This window comes from Rattus norvegicus, chromosome 12 (assembly GCF_036323735.1).
Source record: "Rattus norvegicus strain BN/NHsdMcwi chromosome 12, GRCr8, whole genome shotgun sequence".
Taxonomy (NCBI): domain Eukaryota; kingdom Metazoa; phylum Chordata; class Mammalia; order Rodentia; family Muridae; genus Rattus; species Rattus norvegicus.
The window spans coordinates 13,796,121-13,822,029 of NC_086030.1; the positions used below are offsets into that span (position 1 = coordinate 13,796,121).

Consider the following 25,909-nt stretch of genomic DNA (forward strand, 5'->3'; position numbering starts at 1 on the left):
TGGATGGCTCCTGCGCATGCTCTCGGCCTCTGTGTTTGGACCAGGGAAAGACACATTCACTCAGGACTTCAGCATCTTCCCACAACTAAGGCAGCATTGGGGGAAAGTGAATCAGCAGCAGCAGATGTCATCATCAGCAGATGTTTGCTTCATGTGGAGATGTAGTTTAAACTTGCCTTGCGATCATCCTGCCTCAGCCCACCCTACTCCCACCCCCACCCCATCCCTGCCCCAACCCCATTCCCACTCCACCCCACTACCACCCCTGCCCCCTTCCCACCTTACCCCTACCCCCACCCATCCCTTCTCCCACTTCTACCCCACACCCACATACCCCCACCCTATGCTGGAACACAGGGAGACATCCCCATGCATGATTCTGGTCTTTTCTCCCCACCTCTTTCTAGTTAGGGTTAATTATTGTGATAAAATGCCATGACTAAAAACAAGTTGGGGAGGAAACTTGCATTTCACCTTACAACTCTGAGGTCATACTCTGACATACAGGGATGTCAGGACAGGAACTCAGGGTAGGAACTGAGGCAGAGGCCATAGAGGGATGCTGCTTACTGGATTGCTCCTTGTGGCTTGCTTAGCCTGCTTTGTTATTACAAATTAGGTCCACCGGCCCAGGCACAGCACTGCCCACAGTGGGATGAGCTGTCACATATCCCAATCATTAATCAATAAATTGTTGGAGAAACTTGGAGGCTTTTCTCAATTGAGGTTCCCTCTTTCCAAATGACTCTAGCTTGTGTCAAATTGACAACAAACTAACCAGGACACACTCTCTCTCTCTCTCTGTCTCCCACTTTTCTCCCCTCCTTTATCCCTCCCTCTCTTTTTTCTGCCATTCCCTTTCCTTTGACCAATCCACCAACTGCTCATATAGACCCAAATCTTTCCTTGTTTCCCTCCTATTGTAAACCTATGTATTTCTTGTTTGAAACACCCTTGCAGACAGCCTAAGACAAATATTCAGGCAAATGTCTGATCTTCCCGTAGTGCAGCCAGAGACACACGTCAACTTCATGGAGCTGGGAGCTCTTCCACCTATCCCGGATGAGCGATGGATGCATTCCTCAGACCCTTGCTGCCATCCCTGGTGTTTGTTCACTCTGCACGAGCTGGTTGCTGCCCCAGCTTGGACAGCCCCATGCATCTACCTTGAGTTCTGGGGACTCACCGCTCCTTCTAGTAGTTTCTGCTGCAGTTGCAGTCTCTTGGGAAGATGTTGCCCTGTCTAGGTTACTGCTTCCACTCTCTCCTAAACTACAAATGCTCTGGGAACCCAAAGAGCCCAGTGCAAAACCCCAGGCCTCCAGCTCTGTGATCTGTCTTTCCACCCACGGATTGAGAATGTTTCCATCAATGGCCAGAGGTGGTGCACACCTTTAATTCCAGTGCTCAGAAAGCAGAAGCAGGTGGGTCTCTGTGAGTTCAAGGCCATCCTGGTCTACAGAGTGAGTTCCAGATCATCCAGGGCTACACAGAGAAACCCTGTGTCAAAAAAATCGAAAGAAAAACGTTTCTACCTTCCTACAGTTTGTTCCAGTCTTTAGAGCTGGATAAGCCCGGACTGTAGGTTGGCTTAGGAATTCCCATCTTAGTTTGCTTCAAAGATTGAAGACTTCTCTTTGCAAACTGTTCAGGTTCAACCTCCAGAAGGAGGAGGTGTAGATGATCTCTGGTCTCATGCAAATAGTCTCACCCTCAAATATATATATATCCAGGTTTATTTGAAAGAGCCCCTCCCATATGTGAAGCTACCACTTGAGTACACACACACACACACACACACACACACACACACACACACACAGAGAGAGAGAGAGAGAGAGAGACAGAGAGAGAGAGAGAGAGAGAGAGAAAACATTCTCAAATAACCATAAGTGAACCTAGATAATACCTTTTTACTATTTGTTCCTTTTAGAATTGAACTTTTATTATGGTCAAATGTACACTTATTAGCATATATGTAGGCTATAGTTTATAATGAGTTGGGTGGGTGATATATATATATATATGTATATTTAGAGAGTCTTTTAATGTATTTAGTAGGCAAAATCTCCTTATATCTTTTAAAAATTAATTATTTTTATGTTATGCACATTGGTATTTTGCCTTCATGTGTATCTGTTTGAAGAGAATGGAACTCCAGAACTCAAGTTGCAAACAGTTGTAAGCTGACATGTTGGTGCTGGGGATTGAACCCAGGTCCTCTGGAAGAGTCAGTGCTCTTAACTACTAAGCCATCACTCCAGCCCCATCTCCTTATGACCATTTTTGAAAAAAAACTTGTCAATCATGTTGGAGTGAAAAAGAGGTCAAGATCCCAGGTTATTTATTAATGTGATTTTGTGAGTTACACAGTAGGGGCCATGTTGAGGATGATAAGAAACAGTGTTTCAAGATTCTGTAACAAGCCATGATTGACAGAAAGACATAGGAGGCATGCTTAGCTTAAATGTTTCCACATATCCTGCATCAACTCCATCTTTTCAAAAAGTGCTACTAGGGACAGCGAGATGGCTAGTGGATTTAGCCACTTGACTTGACTACTTGAGTTTGACACCTAGGACCTAAATGTCGAAAGGAGAGAACCCACTCCCTCAAGTTTTCCTCTGACCTCCATGTGCATATAGCAGTGTGTACATTACGTTCAATAAATAAATAAATAAATAAATAAATAAATAAATAAATAAATAAATGTTTTAAACAATTAAGGTGAAAATGAAACTCTTGCTTATATCAGCATTTGTACAGTATTTTTCCATCCTTTGATGTGAACATACGTGAAGTAATGCCTTCTTATGAATAAATGGAAGGTGCAAGTGAACGTGGCTACAAACAACAGGATTTATGTGGCTTCACAGAGAGCTCCTTAAATTAATCTTGGTATCTTGGGTGACATTTGGAAAGTCAACCCCCAAGAACACATGTCACATAAAACGATCTGTAATTCAGATTCGAAAACTTTTATTCAAAAGTGTAAGCACACATTCCTTACTGGCATCAAAGTGAGGAGTTTTTTGGGAGTGTGGTGGTAGAGACGTCTGAGCAAATCTGCCCACACCTTCAGTCAGCACTGGCTTGATCTGTTTAATAAACCTCACACTCAGCAGTGGAGGAGAGGATGCTTAATTACTTTAAAGACCCAGGGAATAGCAGCGAGATCTTTATTAACACAGGCGTTTCTGCCTTCCCCTGTTCCTTCCTTTGATAAGCTCATTAAAGCCTTATTGGCGAGCTTCCTTTTCAGGACCGCGGACAGCGCCACGCCAGCAGGTGTGTTTTTCCTTTCCTCATTCTTCCCCTTGCAAAATTTTACAGCAAAACAGACCCGAAAGATTAACTCTTTATATCTCCACTTGGTAGGACTGTTGGTGTACACAAGCCACATGCTGACAGTATAAAAACACCAGTTTCTGTACAGTCAGTCCCAGGAAAGATTACTTAAAACTACTGGGTTTAAACTCACCCCATTATCGGTGGGCAGTGGCGGCAAACACCTTTCATTTCGGCACTCTGGAGGCAGAGGTAAGTAATTCTTCTGGTTTATAGACTGAGTTTCAGAGACACCCTGTCTTAGAGAGAGAGAGAGAGAGAGAGAGAGAGAGAGAGAGAGAGAGAGAGAGGGAGGGAGGGAGGGAGAGGCTCTATTGCTTATTATCTGTATTGAATAGCTTTAGCAGCCTTGATCTGTAAAACAGGTATAAAGGTGTCTTCTAGGCACGGTCCGTAAACTTGTGAATAAAGCAGACAAAGTGTGTAGTTCAACTTGAACATAAATAAGCAATCCATAGGGCATGGATTGGAGAGGTGGCTCAGAGATAAGGTTGTTGGCTGCTCTTGTAGAGGACCTGGGTTCTGTTCCCAGTACTCACATGGCAGCTCACCACCATCTGTAACTCCAGTTCCAGGGGATCTGACGCCCTCTCTTGGCTCCACAGGCGCCAGGCTTACACATGGTACGCACACATACATGCAGGCAAAACACCCAAAGGCACAGAGTAAAAATAAATAAATTCCTTTTAAGTTAATAAAGATTAACTTTAAAAGAGTAGTTATGTTAATAAGAGTTCTGTAGATGATAGCAACTGGGGTAATGTTTGGTCTGCACACGCCTTGCAGTGGGAGCAACAAAGAAGCTGATGATGGTTTCCCCACACAGTGGACTGTGACTCCCAAGAGCTCAAGTCCTAACAACAAGAACGTCTCACATATATACCCTTTAAAGAAGTGCAACAAAGGGGCTGGAGAGATGGCTCAGCGGTTAAGAGCACCCGACTGCTCTTCCAGAGGTCATGAGTTCAATTCCCAGCAACCACATGGTGGCTCACAACCATCTGTAAAGAGATCCGATGCCCTCTTCTGGTGTGTCTGAAGACAGCTACAGTGTACTTATATAAATAAATGAATAAATCTTAAAAAAAAAAAAAAGAAGTGCAACAAAGACAGTGGGTAGATTCCCTCCCAGATCATACGATTTAAGTCTTAACAAAACCATTTTTACACAGCTGGATCATTTGAACCAGAATTTGGCCATCTTGGCAAGCCTTCTGGACTCTTGTCAGGCAGCTTCTCCCTTTCTATACCAATCTCCCATCCTCGGATAGTATTGATACCACCGGTGTCCATTCTGCTCCATTTTGTCTTGGATGCCGTGTGTCCAGAGCTCCATGAGAAGGCAGGCGCTCGCCCAGCTTTCTGAAGCTCCCACACGGAGGAGAAGGTAGGCATGAAGCAACTGCCATGAAGTGGACGTATTGGTTATGACAGGTTTCCTGCTGAGAGAAGTGAAAAAGAAACACTCGTGAGACGGTAAGGACTCATGCAACGTGGAAGGAAGTAGCAGCAGAGGTCTTGACATGGTGACACACGGGCTTAATCGGAAGCCGAAGATAGGTGAACCTACATGAGTTCAAGGCAAGCTTGGCCTGCATTGCAAAGCCCAAGCCACACAGGGATTTGTAGTAAGACCCTGTCTAAAAGACAAAAACAAAACAGAACAAAACAAAAAGCTAGATGCGGAATGGCCAAACCAGCCCTTCGTGAAATAAAATGCTAGAATTTTCTTTTTTTTTTTTTCCGGAGCTGGGGACCGAACCCAGGGCCTTATGCTTGCTAGGCAAGCGCTCTACCACTGAGCTAAATCCCCAACCCCACTAGAATTTTCTTAGTGCTTAGTTATCCATGTTGGTTCCATGTATTAGTCAGTGTTCTCTAGAGGAACAGAACTCATAGAACAAATGTGTGTGTGTGTGTGTGCCACGTGTGCATGTGTGTGCGTGTGTGTGCCTGTATGTGTGTGAGTATGCGCACGTGTGTGCACGTACGTGTGTGCATGTGTCAGTGTGTGTGTATGCTCTCATGTGTGTGTGTGTGCATGTGTGTGTACATGTGCGCATGTGCTTGTGTGTGCATGTATGTGTGTGAGTGTTTGCATGTGCATGCGCACATGTGTGTGTGCATGTGTGTGTCTGTGTGTGTGTGAATGATTTATTAGAATAACTTACAGGCTGTAGTCCAACTAATCCAACAATGGCTGCCTGTGAATGGAAGGTCAAAAATCCAGTAGTTGTTCAGTCCACAGGGCTGGGCGTCTCAGTCAGTCTTCATAGATACTGGAATCCTGAAGAAGTGGGCTCTAATGCCAGTGAAGGAGTGGACTTGTTAACAAGGCAAGACAAGCAGGCGAAGAGCCAAAGCTTCCTCCTCCCGTGTCCTTGCATAGACTTCCGGCAGCAGGTGTGGTTAGCGGTGATTAAAGAAGAGGAAATTCTTCCTGTTGCAGGATATTTGCTCACATTCTGAACCCTGAGTTTCTGTTGTCTACTAGAAAAAAAAAAACTGTTTCCAGTCACAGTGTGGCTCAGCCTTAGCTCACACCTTTAATCCCTCTGCTGGAATACAGACACACCCTTAGGACACACCGTTAGTCCCAAACAACGAAGGTAAAGTTAGTGTGTAGAAGGAAGCACCCATGTTTGAAAGTGATGGCTAATTGAGTGGTGGGCGAAGTGATGAATCAGAGAAAGACTTGACAGAATGGGCTATGCCTAACTCTCACAAGAGCAGAGAGGAGAAAGGCTACTTAAGAGTGAGCAGCACAGAGAGAAAGGAGGAGGCAGATTAACTGGGAGAGTTTTTCAGAGGCAGGTTGAAAAGAGAAAACGAGCTAGACACCAGTGACGACAGAATGAGCCAGAGAATGAGAAGGAGCCACAAGATTAAAAATGATGCCAGAGTTAGTCTGAGGCCAAGAGGAGTGAAAAGGCAGAGGCCAAAGGTTTGTCTTCCCACCTCAAAGATCTGGATTAAAAATAGTTCTTCCCACCTCAAATTAAACAAAAAGCCATCACAGATGTGTCCCTCCAATTTTGGGGTTTTAGTTCATTCCAGATATATTGACAACCAAGAATAACCATCATAGTCTACCAGGGATGGACACATCAGAACTGTTCTTTAAAAATTAATTAACATAGAGGAAATCTTCTAGGAGGGAAATAAAATATACATCCCAAAACCCTACACTATCATATACCAGAATGCACACAACGTTTAAAATGTGGAGTGTTTTGGTTTGGTTTGATTTTGAAGTTTGAACTGTAATGCATGAAGAAAGCTTGTGGAGCAGCAAGTGGGCAAGCAGGGATGCGGGGATGCAGGGATGTGGGGCTGGGGGGATGCAGGGATGTAGGGATGCAGGGAAGTGGGGATGCAGGGATGCGGGGATGCGGGGATGCGGGGATGTGGGGCTGTGGGGATGCAGGGATGTAGGGATGCAGGGAAGTGGGGATGCAGGGATGCGGGGATGCGGGGATGTAGGGATGCAGGGAAGTGGGGATGCAGGGATGCGGGGATGCGGGGATGCAGGGATGCGGGGATGTGGGGATGCCTGTGTTTGCTCTTTCTGCTCTGGGCTGTGGGTGTGATGCTTTCAATCCCCACAATAATGAGCTGTAACCTGGAACCGTAAGACAAAGGAACCCTTTCTTTTTGTCAGCGCATTTTTATCACAAGAGCAGAAAACAAACTGGAACACAAAGCCCCCGTATATTAGCAGAGGGAAGAATTCATTGAGAAAATACAATGATTGTAAGCATAGATGAACCAGACGCTGGGGCTTCTAGTCTCAAGAGACAAACGCGAATGGACATGATAGGTTAGATAGGCAGTGCACAGTGACAGTGGGTGATTCTCGTGCCCCACTCTCGACTCCAGATAGGATTTTCAAACCAAACATTAACAAAGAAAACACACAGGTGACAGAGTATCCAACACACAGAACACACCTCTTCATCCACCCTCGGGACCTTCTCTAAACACATAACCCTACCGGCCACAGATCAAGTCTTACCAAATGCAAAAGGATCAGGCCAGGTCCGTACAACTTACCAGACCTTAGTGAAACAAAACGAAAAGTTGTGGGATAAAGTACAAACGATGTACTGCCTGAAGACTTAACAGCACACTCGGGAGTAACCAGGGGTCAGCCATTGAAGAAATAAGGGAGGGCACTGGAACGTTCCTAGAGTCTAGTAAAAACTGAAACTATAACTTTACAGACCCTTTGGGATAGAGTTTAAGCAGTTCTAAGCAAAGCAGTTTGTAACTTTGAGTGCTTACTTTAAAAAAGAAAAACAACACAGAATTGACTTCAGTAAACAGCCCTAATGATGCACCCCGTGTCTGAGAGAAACGGGAACAAATCAAACACTAAACAGTAGATGCAAGAAATATTAAAGGTCATGACAGAAATTAATGAAGCTGAGACTAAAGTGCAAAAAAAAAAAAACGTAGAATAAATCAAATAGTTGGACAGGGAAAAACAACCAAACTTGATGAGCATTGTCTCTAATTAGCTAACAGAAGAAGAGAGAAGACCTAAGTTAATAAAATCAAGGATGAATACGAAGAGTTATTACAGGTTCCATTGGAACCCAGCCATTAGGGAATACGTTGAAAACATACTTTAGGAAACTAGAAGACTCTGCGAAATGCATGAGTTTGTAGACACATGTGATCTACTGAACGTAAGCAAAGGGATATAAACAGCACAAACAGCCACAACCATCAATGAGTTTTGAGCTTTAATGAAAATTACCTTATGTAAGAAACACTCAGGCGCAGACAGATCCTGATGAGTCCTGCCAGACTTTCAAAGGAGGGCTAACAAAGTTCCTTCAAAGGTCGCATAAAACAGAAAGGAGTTCAGCTCGTTCCATGAAGGCAGCATTACTCCTGGGTAGATAGGGTCATGGCCTAGAAGGGAAACGACAGATCAAAGCCGCAAATGAACACGGAAACAAAGAACTCAGTAAAAAGAACATCAAAGACGAGAACGAGGAGCTAACCCAGGTTCCACCGGAACCCAGTCACTGGGGGAGTGCTTTGAAAACAGTCGTTTAGAAGAGTAGAAGACTCTGGGGGAAATGAACGTGCGCAGTGTTAATTTCATCTCGGGGATGCAGATTTGGTTTGAAATATGCAAATCAAGACGGGTAATAGGGTGCTTGGATAGAAATCACGCAATCACATCAACGGATGCTGAGAAGGAATTTTGACATAATTCTACATCCCTTCGCGATAAAAGATCCAAGGGAACTAAGGTCAAACAGGGCAACCTTATCGTTCGCACGATGATGCTCAATGAGGAAAACTAAACATGTGGCTCTGAAAGAGAGAAGGAGGTGCCCCTTCTCCTCTCTTACTCAAGACAGTACTTGAAGTCACCCAGGTCGATAAGACAAGAGGAGGGGGGAAAAAACAAGCCAGATAGAAAAAGGAAGACGTAGAATTTGCCCTTTTCGCAGACGACATGACCTTGTACTTAAAAGACTCTGAGTACTCCAAAGATCCCATGAGAATACCATTCATCTAAGATACTTAATCGGACTGTGAAAAAGACTTGAGACAAGGCTGAGGAAAACTGCTCCAAATGTATACTCTTCCAATTTCCCACAGCCATGAAGTTCTACTCCACCAGTCAGCCCTGTACACTCTTTAATACTGGTAGCATTGGTTGGTTTTTGGAAAGTTTGGTTCACGTGTCTTTAACTGGCGTATTGGGAAACTGGTAGTTCCATCCTACTGGGGTTGCCCAATAGCCATCTTTTGTCCTAAAAGCTCAAATCTTACTTTACTCACACACACACAAAAAAATGACGTTATGTCATAGCAGAAAAAATACACGTTTCCTTCTGAAATGGCATTTCTTGGTGAGATATAATGACTCTACCTTGTGGGCAAGAGGCAGTGCTTTAATGGATCTAATGGTCCATCTTTCCTTTGTTCTTATTTTCTGCTTGAGGGCTTCCAGAGACAGGATCTCATGCTGTCATCCAGGGCAACCTCAAACTCACGGTGAAATCCAGACTCTATCCCCCCAACTCAGCCTCCCGAGTGCTGAGGTTACAGGTTTGCGCTAGCATGCTCTCTCTCCTTACAGAGATCCTTTCCTGCCAATCATGAGATTTGTCTGAGCCTCCCCAGGATTTGCAAAAACAGTGACGAGCTGAGGTGGATTCATTCACTTTAATGCGTTATCTGTTCTACCCCAGTGCCACCCCGAGAAGGAAGGAGTCTGGCGATTGTCACAGGAGAGATGGTTGTTCCTTTGCTGTGCTCATGGGTGCCTGGAAGCTTCCGAATGCAGCTCTGGATGGTGATCAGGGCTCAACGCCAAGGTCAACATCATGCGTCTATTTCATTTGCTTGAAACTTGCCAGGAGCTATGCTCACTGCTGTTGTTGTAAAATGTACAAAATAAAAAAAGTATGGTTGTCTTTTATCCCGCTAGGTCTAGCACCTCAGTGCCCCAAGAGATCTGTTAGGTATCTTGGAGGAAACACATCCCAACTCTGAGGCGGCCCAGTGTCTCCTGCCACCACACACTTTCCTACACTTAAACTGTGACATAAAACAACACGCAACACAATAATCTTTGACCCAAATGGTAAGATATAATTGCCCACCTAAACGTCACCTGTCATGGCTCCTCACCCTCTCCCTCCTCTCTCTTTCTCCTCTCTCTTCCTTCCAGTCTCCTCCTCTTCCTTCAAACTTCTTTCTCGACCATCCTTCTCCTCCAATGACAGGCCTCCTTCTATCCTGTACCAACCCCTCACCTGTATTTTACAAATTCAATGGGGAGAAGGTTCTGGTGAAGTCACCTGAGTCCTGAGTACGTGTCTAGACAACAGTCCTTGGGGCAGTGCAATTAACATCAAAATAGATAACTCCACGACCAACCATCACACCACCATCAAAAGCCACCATCAACACCAACAATACACCACCATCCAGGGTTCCCTGGTCCAGCCTCCTAGGAGGGGAAAAATTATCTCAGGCTTAGGGTAAAAGGGGGTGACGTGCTTGCATGTGACTAAGAATCCGGAAGGAAGAAAAGTTGATTCGATCATTCTAACTTTACTTCATGAAAGAAAGCACAAATTGCAGAATGTGTGCCCCAGGAACCGGCTGAAACTGCATGCTTATTACTGACCATGGCAGGCAGCCCAGACCAAAGGCGAGGGAAGTGTGCAGACTCCCAGCATCAGAGATAGCAAGAGTTGTGTTTCCCCTGGGCCCTTACCATGAGGCTTATAGTGACGGCAGTGATAAACAGTACTGTTATCAGTCCATTACCTCGTCAGCCTCCTGGCACCCAGCGCCTCACCGAGTATGACTATGAGAGAGACAGACAGAGAGAGAGAGAGAGAGAGAGAGAGAGAGAGAGAGAGAGAGAGAGAGAGAGAGAGAGAGAGAAATCAAAGCATAGAAAGTTCAAACAATTTCTCAAGCTGTCACAAGAGTGAAGCTGGGGTTCAAATTATTTGAAATGAAAAATTCTTCCCTGGCTGAGGTTTTCATATTAAAATAAACCAAGAAAAATCAATATGAGGAAAGGAAGTGACCTTTAACGACTGTCTAGTCATAAAGTGGAATCGTGTATCTAGCCTGTCGAGAACAGGATTTTTCAAAGCAAGGCCATGCATTTCACGATCTTTGTTTATACTTTAGTATTTGACGAGTTCAAGGTTGCCTGGAAACAACCAGCAGAAAAAAAATGAAAAACCAATATCACATCTGTTAAAAAAAAAAAAAAAACCACATACTCTTAATTGGATTTATTACTTGGATAGGAAGTCTGGTGTCAAGTTTTCTATGACCCTCAGAAAGTTAGCTTCTCTTTCCACTGACCAAATGCATTTGAAATGTCATTGCAGGGAGCTGGAGAGGTGACCCAGCCACTGCTCTTTCTGAAGATCTGGGTTCCGTTCCCAGCACCCACATGGAGTTCACTCCAGTTCCAGAAGGTTCGATGCTCTCTTCTGGCCTCTGTGGACACTAAGAACACAAGTGGTGCCTAGATACTTAAGTGAGCAAAACATGCATATACATAAAACAAAATAAGGTTTTTGAAATGACATCGCAATGCACAAAGTGTCCCCGAAATCTCAATAATGCTAATAAATCTTTCCGTTAGATGGCACAGGCGAGGCGGGAGACCTCAGTTCTTACCTCGTGTGCTTGCTACCTGATTGGCTAACAGTGTACACGCAGCTTGATCTAGGGTGAGATACACCTCTGCAGACTCATCATAAGTTGAAAGTGCTGTCGGTTGAAAATGTAACTGAGACCCCTCCTGGCGCTCTGGAAGCTCTAGTGTGGCAACACTGTAAGCTTGTGGCTTGTTTTATTCTGATCACGTGGCTGGCTGGGATCCTCCCAGCAGGGAGGGCCGGGATGCACATCCCTAGCTGGTTACTCGGCTCTATTGTTTGAGCTTGTGGAAGCACGGTGCATCGTGACTGAAGCTCAAAACGAAGTTGTGTGCTTGATAAGGTCAGGAAGTGAAAGGAGGAATGGCTAGGTCCTGTCGCCTCAAGATTCCAGCCCCTCTCAATGGTACCGAAGGCTAAGGGTCCTTTGGGGCAATGCTTCAAATCGAAACCACAGCAATATACACTATGTACTGCTTTTGCGTCTTATAAAGCTGGAACAGCATTAGGTCGAAACACAAAAAGCAGAGGCCAGCTGGATAATGCTCAAAAGAAAGAGAAAATGAACTAGCGCCACGTAGGAAATGGAGAGTGTGTGCGAGACGAAATCGTAAAGCATTTGGAGGGTGGAAGGAAATTGAAGGTGGATGGACGGATGAGGAACACTGCGGACAAAGGCAGTACACGGCACAGGTAAGCTGGTGACAGCTGAGGGCTGAGGACTGGGCATGTCAGTGGACTGGAGTGTTTCTGGGGGACAGCAGAGGACATGCCTGGAAATGACGCAAGGACAATAATGGCACATCAAACAGAGCATCTGAGATCCTGACTCCTCCACAGGACAGAACCTTGGAAGGCTTTGCAAACAGGGGTGCTAACGAGGCTTACTTTTCTACGGAACTCCGTGCAGAAAGACTCATTAGGGAGCTGATGTGCCATGAGGCTGAGAAGGAAAGCCTGACTAAGGAAGAGGCAATTCAAGCACAAAGAGAAAGAGAGATTGAAAAAGACATGATGGCTACTGCAATAACGTGCGTGAAAGGCTTCTGCATGGTGCCAGGGAAGAAACAGTTAGGCCTTACTTGGGTTGATAGACATCTGAAAAAGACGATAAAGGAGTGAGGAATTAAGAGTTAACCAGAGGGGCTGAGAAGATGGCTCTGTGGGAGTCACACTTAGCTTCAGTTGTAGACTTGAGGGACCTGGGAAGAAAGAGCCTCTGCTGCGGATTTGCCCCTATCTGACAGGACTGGGCCAGGTCTGTGGGGCATTTTCTTGATTATAACTTGATGTGGAAAGAGCTCAGCCCACCGAGGGTTGTACAATTCCCTAGGCAGGTGGGCCTACGCTCTATAGGAAAGGTAGCTGGACAGAAACAGTGAAATAAACTATAGGCAGTGTTCCTCCTGGTCCCTGTCTCAGTTCCTGCCTCCAGGTTCCTGCCCTGGCTTCCCTGGATGATGAACTGTAACCTGACAGCCAAATAAACCCCTTCTTCTCCAAGTTGACTTTAGTCATTGTTGTATCAAAGTGATAAAAAGCAGACCAGAACCATGCTCTCACGAGTACCTGAGTGTAGGTCCCCAGAACCCACATAAAGATGGATGCCGCAGCATATGTGTACAATCCCAGCATGCTCACAGTGAGGTGTCAACAGAGACACACACAGTGCCTGAGCTCCCCCACTGCCCAAAGGAAAATGTCCCAGGAGGAGAGCAGCATACACTTGAAAGAAAGATTTCATCCGTGTGTCCTCTGAACAACATCAAAACTGGTATCATGACGAGCTGGCTATTCTTGCCACAACCTGTGGGATAATGTAACACAGAAAGTAATTTAGAGATAATCAATTTTCAAGTAGCACCATGGTGTCGTTCTCTCACACTCCAATGCTAACACCTCCCACTTGACTGTGGCAGTGAGGGAAGTAATTTCCTGACAGCCGACAGCTGCTACCAGCTGGTGAAGGCTGATTCAGATGCGTGTGGGTCCTGAGACGCTCATGCCCACAATACATCAGTCTGGCATAACAGCAAGTGGGTCAGGGACACCGCACCTCCAGCCCGTCCCTACGAACAAGACGAACAAGACGCTCAACCTCATTCCTCTCAGCTTCCTCACTTCTAAGGTGACAGCACTGACTCAATAGCCTCAGTATGTGTACTAAATAAACCGGGCCAGGTCAGCTGCCAGTAGATGTTTACTCCTCCCAGGTCACTGACAAAGAAGCATCCAGAAGGAAAAGATTTTTGCATTGGAACCTAGTGGGTAAAGAAACCCAGGACAGGATTTTTTAACAACCACCAGTGTTGTGGTTTGCCCTGGAGTTATCTGTATTTTGATGCTAATTCCACTGCCCCAAGGACAGCTGCCTAGTCACATACTCAGAACTCAGGTGACTTCACCAGAACCTTCTCCCCATTGAATTTGTAAAATACAGGTGGGGGGCAGGTACAGGATAGAAGGAGGCCTGTCATTGGAGGAGAAGGAAGGATGGGCGGGAGAGAAGTTTGAAGGAAGAGGAGGAGACTGGAACGGAAAGGAAGAGAGAGAGAGAGAGAGAGAGAGAGAGAGAGAGAGAGAGAGAGAGAGAGAGAAGCCGTGGTGGCAGGACAATGGAGGCTGACGTTAAGCTTCCGCTCTGTGTATTTACACGTTGTTAATAATGTTCCTAAGGGATGGATGGTACCGGGCTTTGTATGTTTAGGTGGGCAATTATATCTTATCAATTGGGTCAAAGATTATTGTGTTGTGTGTTCTTTTATGTGACAATTTGAGTATAGCAAAGTGTGCGGCGGCAGGAGACACTGGACCGCTGTGGAGTTGGGATGTGTTTCCTCCAAGATGTCTAGCAGATACCTTGGGGCACTGTGGTGCTAGATCTAGCAGGATAAAAGACACCATACTTTTTTTTATTTTTTTATATTATATAGCAACACTCCAGATTCCCCCTTGCTGAGTTGGATAGGAAATTGTGCTACCCTTCGCATGCTGAAAACAACTGTTGGCTGAGAATCATGCGTGTGTACATGTACATACACATACATATATATACACATACATATATATACACATACATATAAATACACATACATACACACACACACACACACACACACACACACACACACACACACACACACACATATATATATGTATGTATGTATTCCTCCCAGTGCCCAGGTGCAGTTAGGGGGATGACAAAGATTCCTCCTGAGTTGCTCATGAATAACTCACACCAAGCTGACTAACCTGTCCTGTCAGGAAGCTTCCTCCTACCTATCATGCTGCATCTGTGGAATTATTTTACAGCTATATATGCAGTTTTCCTCTGGGTAAGGCGTCGGGTAGACATATCTTCTCTGAGAGCCTTGAACATATTTATAATTGATGCCCTGAGTTCATCCCCTTGTGTCCTCTCACGCGTCTTCCTGGGGACAGCATTACTGTAGGAGTGCTCACAGCGGCCTGTGTTCTCGTTCTAATTATGTTACCCATAAACCTCTTCGTAGTGTCCCGCACATAGGACTAAATGGAGCACGTTCCCAGTTGATTCTGACAGGTCAATAAAGTTATCGGTGGCCAACAGCTGGGCAAGGAGACAGCGGTGGGACTTTTAGGATTCCTGGGAAGGGACTGAGGAAGGAGGACGAGAGGATTCCGCTGTAATAAGGATGTCGGAGATTCCGGAAAAGTACAGGAGGGAGAGACAGCCAACAGGGGGGAAAGTGCAGGGGGAAAGTGGATCCAGGAGCACTGCCCAGCAGGGTCCGGGGGCAACAAAGATAAAACACAGAGTTAGTAAGCATTAACTCATGAATATCGGAGGGGAGGGTGTGTTAGCCATGAGGAGTTAGGGAGTGGCCCGGCTGTGTAAGGTATTTAAAATATAAGGGTGTAAGTGTGTCTTTCTTTTGGGAATCCAGAACATTGGGGTGGGTATCGAGGAGCGCGGACGCACACCCACCCATCCACCGGGGAGTTTAGAGCAAGTTAACTTATTACTGCTTCAGGAGCTGATGTTTGGAGGAGATGCGCCATCTTGGTTTTTCTGTTACTTGTGTTTTTCCTATGGGATGTGAGTGTCTAGACTTACAGTGTTGGTTGGTGTCAGGTCCAAAGAGAATTCCAGTTCCCCACACTCCAAAAGGCAGTCCGTGTATCCAGAAATGAGCTCAACCCGAAGTATTGGGGGTTTCTGAGGTTTAGGTAAAAGCCAGCGCTCCACGGGAACTCGTGAAACTGGTTCCCATCTGTTAAAAGGAGTCATTCCCTTACCTCCGGGAAGAGGAACATGTGCCTCCATAGACACATACCTGTGGCTGCATATGAAAGCCCACATGGCCTCCAGGCTCCCTCAGTGCCTACTCACAAGCACTTGCTATGTTCCTGGCCCTTCTCACTTCCCCAGACTTCTCTTCTCACAGGTACCCATTTGTTCCCCTTGTAACAGCAAAGATTTCACCCTGACTCTGCAATTCTCATTAGTCACACTTTCACTCTTCTCATGAGTCAGGGTTCTCTAGAGGAACAGAACTTAGAGAAGGAATCTCTAAATATAGATAGAGAGGATGTTCTAGAATAATTCACAGGCTGTGGTCCAGCTAATCCAAAGATGGCTGCCTTTGATCAGGAGGTCCAAGAATGCAGCATTACTCAGTCCATGAGGCTGGAAGTCTCAGCTGGTCTTCAACATATGTCATAATTCGTAAGAAATGGGCTCTAATGCGAGTGAAGGAATGGACTAGCCAGGGAGAGTGACAGCAAGCAGGCAGAGAGCAAGCTTCCTTATGTCCTTTATCTAGGCTGCTGGCAGAGGGTGTGGTCAAGATTAAAGGTGGATCTTTCCATCTCCAAAGATCTGGGTCAAAGGTTAATCTTCTCACCTCAGAGACCCAGATGAGAAGTGAGTCTTCTCATTCCCAAATGATTAAATTTAGAAAAGAAAATCCCTCACAGATGTACCCAGCCATTTGGGTTTTAGTTAACTCCAGATAGAGACATCGTGACAATTAAGAATAGCTACCACAAGTCCACCCTTTGTCAACTTGACACACAATCATATCTCCTATGCCATGATTAATTTCTAAATGAGAACAATAACCAGGTCATCATTACACTAACATGATCTAACTGTCCCATGTATGGTCATACCCACTACTCTCTGTTCTCTGTCTCTTGCAATCTCCACTCTCCTCCCCCACCCTAGCTTCCCCAGCCCTAGCTATGTCCATTATTGTCCAGTCTTCCAGACATAGCCTCCCTCTTCTTCCAGATGCCTCTGGCGGTTCTCTCTCTCATATCTACAGTAAAAAGCTTAACCATATTTATCATGGAGCCGTCATGTTGGCCGTTTCTGAATTAAATAATTAATAAATCCCATTGTCGGGTTTGCTACCTGCCTCAATGAAAGACACACGCCATAGCCTTTATATTCTGATATGCCTATCAAACACAGCTATATGTGCCTATCATATATGCCTATCAAATACATGATATACAGCTCAATAGCTAGGCCAGTGCCTAACCTCCACTTCCTCCCACTGATGATTCCGAGCTACTACTTACTAAATTCTGTGCTCCATCTTGGCTGCTCTGGACCCAGAGGGCTGCCCAGCTGGGCTGGGCTCTCCTGGCTCCTTCACACGGCGACCATGCCTCTCTGTCCTGCGTTATTCTCAGGCATGGGTTTTTTTCTCCTCTCCTCCACACTCTCCCAACTTCTCCTTCTCCTCTCCTTCTCAAACTTCCTCCCAGTCCCAATCCCAGGAATCCTAAAGTCCCGCCTCTGTCTGCCCTGCCCAGTCATTGGCTGCCGGCATCTTCATTTACCAATCAGAGCCAACTGGGGCACGGTCTTAAGCACAGACTCTCTTGTGCAAACAATTTTGGGGACCCAAAATAACATTAGAATACAAGCATTGAGCCAAACCCACTACAGTTTTTTTGTTTTGTTTTGTTTTTTTTTTTTGTTTTGTTTTTTACTGTGCTGTCTCAGGGATCTCTATGAACGGGATAGTGCTTGAAATTCAGTCTTGTGGTGATTATGTGTTTATGTGTGATTAGGGTATCAAACATGGTCCCAGCTCAGCTAAGACTGGATGCATCACCTCAATACAGAAACAACTGCACACACACACACACACACACACACAACACACACACACTCACACACTGACTCTCACAGACACACACACAGACACACACACAGACACATACACACTCACTCACACAGACACACACACAGACACATACACACTCACTCACACACACACTCACTCACACACTCACTCACACACACTCACTCACACACTCACTCACACACACTCACTCACACAGACACACACACATACACACACCCTCACACAGACACACACACACACTCTCACACACTCACTCACACAGACACACACACAGACACACAGACACATACACACTCACTCACAGACACACACTCACTCACACAGACACACACACATACACACACCCTCACACAGACACACACACACACTCTCACACACTCACTCACACAGACACACACACAGACACACAGACACATACACACTCACTCACACACACACTCATTCACACACACTCACACAGACACACACACAGACACACACTCACACAGACACACATACACACACAGACACACACACATACACACACACACTCACACAGACAGACACACACAGACACACACACTCACACAGGCACACACACAGACACACACACACACAGACACACACATATGTGCACACACAGATACACATGCACATACAGACACACAGACACAAACTTACACACACATATGCACATGCACACTAACATGCACATGCACACACAGACACATACACACTCACTCAATACACAAACTCGCACACACACAAAGCTAAATAAAAAACAAAACACCAATAAAACATAATAATTCAAAATTGAGGCACAGAACTGAATAGAGATCTCAAAGGAAGACATATAGAAGAACATATAGAAGGCTGAAAAAAATCTTTTTCTTATTAAAAAGTATTTGCTATCCTTAGCCATCAGGAACATACAAATGAAAAACTACTTTGAGATCTCATCTTACCTCAGTCAGAAAGCCTAAGATCAGGAGAAAAAAATGTTGGCAAGGTTGTGGGGTAGAGGAGCCCTCATTGTTAGTGCTGTACAAACTGGTGAAATGACTCTGCAAATCAGTATGGGGGTCCCCCAAAACTAGAAATGATATCACACGAACTGGTGATACCATGCTTGGTGTACCCAAAGGACTCTGTTTGGTTTTTTTTGTTTGTTTGTTTTTTTGTTTTTTTTCAGAGCTGGGGACTGAACTCAGGGCCTTAAGGACTCTGTTTCTTACTGCAAAGCTCAGGCATTTACTCCTCCAAGTTCACTGCTGTTCAGTTCAAAACAGCCAGGGATGGAATCATCCTAGACATCCATCAAGTGTTTGAGTACCTGAGGAAAATAAAGCCCATAGTCACAATAGAATTCTATTTGACTGTAAAGAAAAACGATGCTATGAAAATTGCAGGTAAATGGGTAAAACTGGAAAATGAACAGAAAACCCACCATCGCGTGGAGTGAGGTAACCCAGGCTCAGAAAGACAAACAGCAAATGCTCTTTCTCATACAAGTATCTTGGCTTTGAGCCTTTAAACTTCTATTCAAATTGAAGCACCTATAGAAAGTGGAAAGAGGCTGAACGGGAGGGAGGCACGTTCAATGGAGGGAGAATTAACACAGGTCACGATAGAGGGGTAGCTTAAGTGGGGATGGGGACGGGGGAGTAGGGCAGACGTCGGGGTGCAGGAGAGATAAACAAAACTAAAGACTTTCTTTTTTTTTTTTTTTCTTTTTTTTCGGGGCTGGGGACCGAACCCAGGGCCTTGCGCTCGCTAGGCAAGCGCTCTACCGCTGAACTAAATCCCCAACCCCAACTAAAGACTTTCAAAAACGTCTATGGAAACCTACTGGAGGCTTCCGTTGTGGGAAGAGTGTGGGGAGGACGCCCTGGAACTGGAGTTTCGGCTGCTGTGAGCCTCCTGATGTGGTTGCTGGGAACAGGACTGTGTTGTCTGGAAGAGCAGCAGGCACTCTGACACTGAGCCACCTCTCAAGCCCATCTTAATGACCGCCAGCTTCGTGAACTGACCTCCAGGGAAGCCAGGGCATTGACGCCCCTCCTGGAAACATGCTAAGGATCTGGGGGTCTCCTTTCACAACTGGCTCAAACTCACTGTCTCTGAGTGGAAACAATTGTGCCCCCAAGAATTGCTTGTGAGAATGCTTTGCTGTTCTTGAAGGACTCCTTCACAGAATGGTCAAAGACATAAATGCCATGCTTTTCAGGCTGAGGACCAGACTCGGTCACAGGTTTTGTTGTGCTTCTCCTGTAAGAATGGGAAGCTCACAACACACACACACACACACACACACACACACACACACACACACACACACACACACACACACCGCTTAAGGCCCTCAATACTGTTCCCTTTGTTAGGAATGGATCTGTGGTCTCCTCCATAAATGGTCACATGATACAGAACATCTCAGCAAAGCAAATGTGTTCCTCTGCTTAAGGGTCCAAAGTTGCTCAGTACCCAGCCAGCAGGGGCTGGAGAGATGGCTCGGAACACTGGCTGCTCTTTCAAAGGACCTGGCTTGGTTCCCAGCATCTACAAGGCAACTCACAACCATCTGTAACTTCAGTTGTGAGTGATCCGATGCCCGATTCTGACTTCTGCTGGCACTGCACGCTTTCGGTGCACATACACTCAGGCTCACACACAAACACGTAAAGTAAATAGCATCAAGCACACCCAGCAGGGGTCCACTGGGCTTTTAATCCCAGCTCTGTGGGGCCCAAGCCTCATTCTGAGCAGAGAACACAGCCTCACATTCTTCCAGAATTAGCTAATTCAAAAGAGTCCAGTTGCCGGGGAGAATGAAGTTTGTCTTAGTTAAGGTTTTATTGCTGTGAGGAGACATCATGACCTCGGCAACCCTTATGAAGGACATTTCATTGGGGCTGGCTTACAGTTTACAGGTATAGAGATTCAGTCCGTTATCATCATGGCAGCATGCAGGCACACAAGGTGCTGGAGAAGGAGCTGAGAGTTCTACATCTTGATGAGCAGGCAGCAGAAGGCGACACTAATCCCACATTGGGTAGAGTGCGATTTGAGCATAGACCTCAAAGCCCCACCCCCACAGCGAGACACTTCCGCCGACAAGGCCACGCCCACTCCATCAAGGCCAAACCTCCTGATGGTGCCATTCCCTGTGAGCCAAACATTGAAATACTCGAATCTATGGGGGCCGTACCCATTCAAACCACCACAAAGTTTGAAGTTATATTTTGACTTCAGGAAAATGTTGGATCAAGAGACATTCTGGCCAAATGTTGACTCCACAAACTTCTTTAAAGACAGAAATTCCTGTTTTATATACTTACTTTGACAGAGGCGACAGTGCGTTTCGTTTACACTTCCCACACCTTTGCAGCTTTTTGTGTTGGCAGAGGGGATTGGCTGCACTTCTCAGTCTCTGGAGATGGCCCGTGCCGGGAGGGCCCTCAGAGGCTTCAGCTGCCAGGAACCTGCAGGCACCAGAGAACTGAGAGTTGCCCCTGCCTCGGAGACAACTCGCGGTGCTGTCTGGTTTTGGAAATCTCCCTTCCTGTCTCTTGATTCAGGAAGAAAGAAAGGCAGCAAGGAGGCAGCACCAGCTTGATACCTCACTATGCCATGCCTGGAGTAAATGCACCACATATTTATTATGTAGACGGCTATGTACAGTCACATGTGGAAGTAATCTCCAGCTGGGAAGACTTCCGGTAAGATTCAGCCACCCTACACTAGGCTTTTTCTATTTCCTGGCTCAATTGGACAACAAAGAACGTAGAGCAGCGATCTCTGCAGTAGGGGTTTGATGATCCGGCGCATGCGCCCAGAAGGGGTGTGGCTGGGTCCTGTAGTAAATCTACCTTCGGTTTCGGTGAGAGTCTCTACGCCAGTTCCCACAGTATTTGCAGTCCTAGCAACGGCGGACAGTGAATGGCTTCCTTTTCCACACATCTAGGCCAGTGGTCTTATTTTATTTTCTTTCGTTTTATTTTTAATCTCAGCCATTCTGACCAGGGCAAGATGAAATCCCAGAGTAGTCCTAATTTGCATTTTGTCATGGCTAAGAAAGTCGAACACCCAGATTTATGTATTTCTCGGCCATCTGCGTGTCTTCTTTTGAGAATTCTGTTTGGCTCCATGCTCCAATTTTTTTTTCTTTTTTTCGGAGCTGGGGACCGAACCCAGGGCCTTGCGTTTGCTAGGCAAGCGCTCTACCGCTGAGCTAAATCCCCAACCCCATGCTCCAATTTTTGATTGCATTGTTTTCTTTTCTCGATGTTTAAGTTTCTGAGTTCTTTGCATGTTCTAGATACTGACCCTCTCTCAGATATAGATGGTAAAGATTCTTCCCCATTCTCCAGCCTGTGTCTTCACTCAAATGGTGGTGTCCTTGGCTGTGCATAAGCTTTTTAGTTTCATGAGCTTCCCCTACTCAGTCGTTGGTCCCATTCTGTGCCACTGAGTTCCTCTTTATCTTTGCCTGTAAGTTGAAACGTATTTCTTTCTCTTCTAACAGATTCAGGGTATTGACCCTTATACTGAGATCCTGGTGGGCCCCTAGTACTGCCCCATTCCTGTTAACTATCTTCGGTATAGGACATATAGAAAGAAGACAAAAACCTCCTTTCTGTGAATGTAGCCCTCTAAGGACACCCTCAGGAAGGAATCCAAGTCAGGAATGAAAGAACAAGGTCAAAGCTAAGAGGCTTAAGTTGTGACTTGCAAATTCAGTTCCGGAGTCTTCTGTGTGTTAGTGGGACCCTGGGAGTCAAGGGGGAAGGGCTTGCATAGTTACCTGGTGGAGGAGGCATATGGCTTCACTCATCCATTCACACAGATCCTTCATCAAGTGAACTGAGTTGGGTTTTTTTTTGTTTGTTTGTTTTGTTTTTTGTTTTTTTTTTTGTTTTTGTTTTTTTTTTTGGTTCTTTTTTTCGGAGCTGGGGACCGAACCCAGGGCCTTGCGCTTCCTAGGTAAGCGCTCTACCACTGAGCTAAATCCCCAGCCCCGAGTGAACTGAGTTTTACTGTGTGATTCTCATGAAAGGTCCAAGTTCACAGCCTGATGCAACGTATGTGGGTGTCCACTGTTTGTGTTTCGACGAGAGCATTCAGTTGTTAGATTGAACACTCCAAAGAAGTATTAGAAGATACCATTATTGTCACTTTGACCCGGCTTTGAGGTAAAATAATCAGATCATCTCCGGGAGAGGGATCGAGGCCCATCCGGAGCCCAATCTCAGCTGTCCTCTGGCAGAATTCTCCATGCACTCCTGGTCCCACAGATGCAGCATGCTGGACACTGCGACAGAAACACGACACGATGGAGCGCACAGCTCAGTAGCAAGGCCACACCACACGTTTCAGTTATGTTTCGTACAGCATCGTGGCTGGATTCCCAAATCAGCATTTAGGAGAAAATCGAGTACAACCAAAGTCACCCTTGAGGGACAGGGGAAATCCTCGGGGAGGTGGGAAGTTAGCTGAAAAGCGGCGTGCCCGTAAATACCACGCAGCCAGCTTCCCTCCAGCACGAGAACAGATGGCAGTCTGTGGCAGAGCACCCACAGAAACACTCGGCTTGGCTTGTGTTTTGAGGTCAGGTTCTACCGAAAAGACATAATGTGGCTTTAAACACTGGTGTGCAAGATGCTCACAATATGGAGGCTGGGGATGGGGCTGTGGAAAGACTCATGCTGCAAGCATATGCTTATTTGGGGGAATGCCTGGTGCTCCCCATATTTACATTGTTCTCTTGACTCTCCTCTGAGTACTTCACAGCTGAATCCATCAAAGTTGCTGAGCATCTTTTTGACTGCAAAAAGGACAGTGATGACGCCAGTTGGCACGTGTGACTTTCCTCCGCGTACCAAGCTGCCGTGGGAACTCCGTCTCAAGTCTCCTAACTTTCCAGAGAAGTTAGGAGAAGGACCCAGGCTTAGTCTGTGTCCATGAGAAAGCAAAGGGCTTAGATCCCAATTGGTCTCTCCCCGGATCTCCCTGAACCCTGCTACAGACGGACCCCTTCCTGGCCTTGCAAAGAAGAGACAGAATTCTAACCACAGCAGGCGACTGCAGCCTTCCTGTTCCTCCTCCTCCTGTAGAGTCGTCTAGGAAGATTTAGCACTTGGACTCTTCCTCAAGCCAAGCCAGGAGCAGTAGCACAAGACCTTGGTAAAGGAGCTTCCCACTGCTCTGTCAGCTCTGTTGTAGACCTGAGAAGGGTTGGGCCAGCCCCTGTCATTCATTGCTGGTCTCTGAAACTGTATGTGCTGAGTTGTTCCAATTTTGGCCCCCACTGATCTGCCTCCCTCCTGGACCCGCCCTCACAAGTCCCCCTCCCCGCTCCTCAGCCCCATAAGCCTACTGGCCATTAGTTTCAGGCTCCGTGCTTTGCCAGAAGGGGGCAGCAGACGTGTCTTTTTTTTTTTTTTTTTTTTTTTTTTTTTTTTTTTTTTATTCCTTTTCAAAAGACAGAGCCAGGCAGCCAGGCTCAGGTTAACAAAGGAGATAAGTGGAGATCCCAGGGCAATCAGCTCTCAACAAGTTTTCCCACTAAGGTGATGGGATAGCCTCTTGGTTGGGCACCGGGGATCTGAACTAGAACAGTTTGCTGCTCAACAGAGACATCCGTAGCTTGCAAGCTGAGCTGCAGTGACCTGCACTGGAGGCTAGCCACAGGACAAACAAGGATGCCTGCTGTTCCATGGAGTTTGCTAAACAATAGAGCTGCTGGTGCTCCGTCCCCTGACCATCTTTTAGCCAGGAGAGAGGTGACCTCATCAAGCCTGCTATCAATCTTGAGCTTCTACCCCTTTCCTTCCCAAGTAGATATCCTCTCCTTCCCCATAAGAGCCAGTATAGCATGCCCCTGGGCCCACCCACTGGCTGAAACGGGTGTGGGGGGGTGGGGGGGATGCATCTTGAACAACCGGCCCTGAGACTTGCTAACTACAGGGGTGGCACATCAACACCATTCCAATGATTCTTCCCACGTGGAATTCTCCGGTCATTTTTCTTTCTGGAAACCCCAAGAGTCGACAGAAACAAAACCTAGAACATGACACACATGTGTACACAGACAGAGGCATGTGCATACACACACACACACACACACACACACACACACACACCACACAAAAGAGAGAGTAAGGGAAATTTGTCATCGAGTGTACAGAGGGTACCTAGAAGAGAATGGGGGGACAAGAAATATGGAAATGGTTTCCATATTTTTAACCAAAATATTAACATCAATAGTGGAGGGTTTCAAGGGCATTGCTCCCAACAAGGAAAAATGCCCGCGTGCACGCACACATACACACACACACACAAACACACACACACACACACACACACACACACACACACGCACCTGGACACACAGACACATACTTAGAAGCACACACACACAGAGCACTCACACAAGACAACGTGAGTGGAGGAGAGTCAACAGTGCATCAGGGCACTCAACGTACTTGGGAAAGTTTTGGAGGCCCCTTACCCAAAATCTAGCCACCTGAGCAGAAGCAACTCAACCTTATTTTTTAAGAAAGGAGAGAGACCAGAGGCTTGTACCTTTTAGCTAAGTTCCCAGGTCCTCTTCTGCTCCATTCGACCCATTCCTTCAGCCTTTATCCTCCGTGGTTTCTATGACCACCAGTGGCATACTCTTGTCTGCTGAACAGGCAGTTGCCATGTCCCCACAGCAGGCAACTGTGGAAGCAGACATACTTAAGAGCTCCAGAGTCCATTAATGACTCCCCAAGTTACTTGCTCAGGATTGCCCTGGGAGTGCAGCTTGCATGTTCGATCTCCAGGGAGGTGTTATAAGGAGGTGGTGGAAGCTTTTGGAGGGGGGCAGGGGAAGCCCACAGGGAGGTCTTTAGTTGAGTACCCCCCAAAATGGATGGTGCAGCCTCAGCCCGTTCATTCTGTCTTTGACATCCTGGCCACGAAAGGAGAGGTTTCCCGTTCAGGGGTACAGCAGGGACTGGAGAAAGCAGTATCGAGGTGAGCGTGAAAAAATCCAGATGACAGAAAATGACTAAAGCCCCTCTCACCTGGAGCTACATAGGAAAGACCTCGATACACAAGTGCATGCTGGGTAGGTGCTGATGCCCTCTGAAGGGCCCTGACCTTAGATGCCCGATGATGCCAGTTCACCACTCACTAGCCCATCCCCACACTTTCACCGGTGTTTCTCTTCCTTGATGAGCTATTTCTGTATCTATTGCCTGGCCACATGCCTGTCTTACAGTTCTCTCCCAG

General features: G+C 46.2%; 1 protein-coding gene and 1 long non-coding RNA gene across 3 annotated transcripts in view; both read right to left on the reverse strand.

Moving 5' to 3' along the window:
- Positions 1 to 25,909, reverse strand: part of Hint1l2 (histidine triad nucleotide binding protein 1 like 2) — an 865,401-nt gene that overhangs the window by 13,860 nt on the left and 825,632 nt on the right. The gene's annotated exons all lie outside the window — the stretch shown is intronic.
- LOC120095890 (uncharacterized) lies at positions 1,722 to 24,027 on the reverse strand. 2 transcript variants are annotated; one of them, XR_005491805.2, is made up of 4 exons: positions 20,971 to 24,021; positions 8,111 to 8,268; positions 5,520 to 5,838; positions 1,722 to 4,790 (listed from the first exon to the last, which is right to left on the reverse strand). It is a non-coding gene; the product is annotated as an uncharacterized LOC120095890 (long non-coding RNA). The 2 variants fall into 2 exon arrangements; XR_010056464.1 differs by having other exon boundaries at positions 2,963 to 4,787; positions 20,971 to 24,027.